This window comes from Notamacropus eugenii, chromosome 6, assembly GCF_028372415.1.
Source record: "Notamacropus eugenii isolate mMacEug1 chromosome 6, mMacEug1.pri_v2, whole genome shotgun sequence".
Lineage (NCBI taxonomy): Eukaryota > Metazoa > Chordata > Mammalia > Diprotodontia > Macropodidae > Notamacropus > Notamacropus eugenii.
The window spans coordinates 326,833,103-326,836,129 of record NC_092877.1 but is presented as its reverse complement, the minus strand read 5'-3'; the positions used below and the strand labels follow the sequence as shown (position 1 = coordinate 326,836,129).

General features: G+C 33.2%; 1 pseudogene; it reads right to left on the bottom strand.

Moving 5' to 3' along the window:
• Positions 1-212: 212 nt before the first annotated feature.
• Positions 213-2,655, bottom strand: LOC140511677 (E3 SUMO-protein ligase KIAA1586-like; annotated as a pseudogene).
• Positions 2,656-3,027: the final 372 nt, after the last annotated feature.

Here is a 3,027-nt window from a genome sequence, read left to right as displayed (position 1 = left end):
TTTCCTCTAAAGGACAGATTTCCTACAGATTTTTATAATGCACAGGGCTAAATACTCACTAAAATAATTTGTAATCAAGATTATCCTAGCAAATGTCTAACAACTGACTCTCTGAGAAAAAAAAAGTATCATAGATATACGAGTTTATTATAAATTTTACTGATATAAAGGATGTATACACATTTACAAATAACAATAAGCTACACAAAATTCTACTGTAAATTCCATAGAGTGAATCGATTTTCATAGAATGCTTTTGTTGATTTTTTCCGAACTCTCGGATCTGTAGCCAACCTGTGGTTGCAATTCAACCATGATTTGACAAATGGAGTTTCAGGCCAATCTGCTAATTTTTTTCCCAGTAAATTTATTGTCATGAAATCTGATATGTGATCTCCTTTTAAACTGCTTCTCACTCTCTTACAAATTACATTCATTAAACCAAAATCTCTCTCCACTTCAGCACTACTGACAGCAATACTGCCAAATATCTTCTTAGCTTTTTGTATGATTGCAGGAATTGGAGCATTGTCTGATTTTACATTATTATCTACAAAATCCTGAAAATCATTCAAATCAATTTCATATTTTAAAATCTCATTCAAATAAGATAATTTGCTTTCACCCGCTATCCAGGGTGAAGTTAGTTCTTCATGGGGCTAAATAGATGGTTCTAATAAATCAAAATAACTTAAAATGCTTTCATCATTGTTCCTCTCCGATAAAAGATGCAAGTTCATCTGCTGAATGATAAGTTCTAATAACACAGTAGTAGGAAGAGTATTAAGTTTGTTATTTTTATTAAATGGAATGCCTTTAAACTCATTTGACTTAATCATACCTTCAGTTTGAGATTAATACTTTCCAGCATAAATCTTGAAAATTTGCAAAGCTCTTATGGTACATTTGATTAATTTTTGAGCTTTTTGAATGTTAGTTGATCTTGACTGCAATGCAGTGGAAAGCAATGAAAATTCTTCAAGAATGTCAATCATTAGTGCAAGGTCTTGTAAGAAACTGATGCTAGCTAATCTCTTTGCCAAATCAAAATAAGAAGAATGAGACAAATTTCTATATAATTCAGGATACAAGTGTCATACAGCAGTGGCAACTCATACCCTACACACTACCCATCTTGGTCCAAGGACTCGATCAATTTTAATAATTACAAGTTCAATTTCTTTAGCTATAGCTTCTAGCTCAGTTTGATCTTTATTAGATTGCTGATAAATAAAATATATTTTATCAGGAAACATTTTAAAATTATTAACTTGTTCTATTTTGGATATACAATCATCAAGTGGCAACTACAATCAACGATTGAGACAGTGCCAAATGATGATCTTGGGAAAGTTTTCCAATAACTTCCCAACTACTCCAGACCTTCTTCCCAACATCTTGCTAGCACCATCAAAACAAAGTGCAATTAAGTTGGTTCTCAAATATTCATTATGAAAGCCACAATCACTTAAAGCAGACAATAACGTACCGAAAATACACTCTACTGTCACTGACACTAATTCTTTTAAAGCAACAAACAACATTACAGGTGTGGAGCGAATTGAACAGCACACCGGAGATAAATTACTAGGGTGTTTTTCTTCAAAACTGCAGATGTCTCATTGATCAGGATACAAGTTTTGGCATTCTATTCTATAATACTCTTAAATATCTTTTCTTTTGCAATGTGTTCTGCTATTCTTGTATGTAAACAACTGCCTATATCGACTCCTTTTTCCTCTTGTAATTCCATCACCCCCTCAGTGTCAGATAAGGGCTTACTACATGTTACTAAACTATAAACAGTATTGAAAACTTTTATAATGGCATCAATGTTTTTGTTCTTTGATTAGGAATGCAATTGGAAACTGAGTCACTAGAAGAAGATTCTTTTAACAAATCTTGAATTTTATTATGGACTTTAGAAACATCATGTTCTCTCATTTTTTTTTTTCATAAAGAAGCTTGTCTAGTAATTTTATTACTTCCATTTGGGCTTACCAAATAGGCAATCCACTCTTTGGAGACATGGATATGCTTTTCTGCTCCAGTTCCTAAATGCTGAATTGTCAAGCAATCCTTACATCCCAATCTACCTTCTCCTATATCAAGCCATTTGTACTATTCTGAGAATAGAAAGGTTTGCTTTTTGTTCCAACAATCTGGAAGCACAAGATTATTGATTTCTTCCTTTGATGAACATGATGGCTTTTCTTCAATAAGACGCTGTTCAACAGACTCAAAAGTGATAGGCTTCCATGCTCCACAATGATTTTCATTTATCTCATTTTCTCTATCTGTTTTCACCTTTAAAAAAAATTGAATATATCGCTCTGTCGTTTTGGCATTTTTGGATCAGAATCTGAAAATTAATTTTACACTACGTTAGTAAAATTCATACTTCCAGGTAAAAGCTTATATTAATGGTTTCTTTATGTAATTTCAGAAATAACACATTTTAAGTTAAAAAATTTATTTTCTTTTTCAGATTACAAGTGTAACTTCAGTGTAACTTGCTATGTCTTGCCAAATCCGCTGTTGATGTTTATAATTTTATCACCAACAATCACAAAAATCCAGTCACGAAGAGATGCTGGACCTGCCTGATTCAGCAACCCGAGTGACTCATGTCATTGATGAATGGGTCTGACAGGAAGGTTGGGACATGTTTTTATTTACATTCATGACAAAGAAGAAAGAGAAACAATGAAAATGCATTTGGGCACTTCACTTGTTCATCAGTGACACAAACAATTGTCTCATGAAATGAATGTCTGAATCTTCAATGAAATTTTCCAAATGTTTTTATGCTACAATGTAACAGCTACAAATGCAAAGCACGTCTAAGTTTAATCTGCATGATTCATGTCGCCTCATCACTTTCCAAACAATGCACAAAATGATACATCAAGCCCTGATTTGTAATGTTGTCAACTTTCATTGTGTAAATACCATCGCCTTGGTCTATGTGAAGGACCCAGTGCGATGTCACTCTGGACGCAGAATTGGGAAGAAGAGCTGTACACC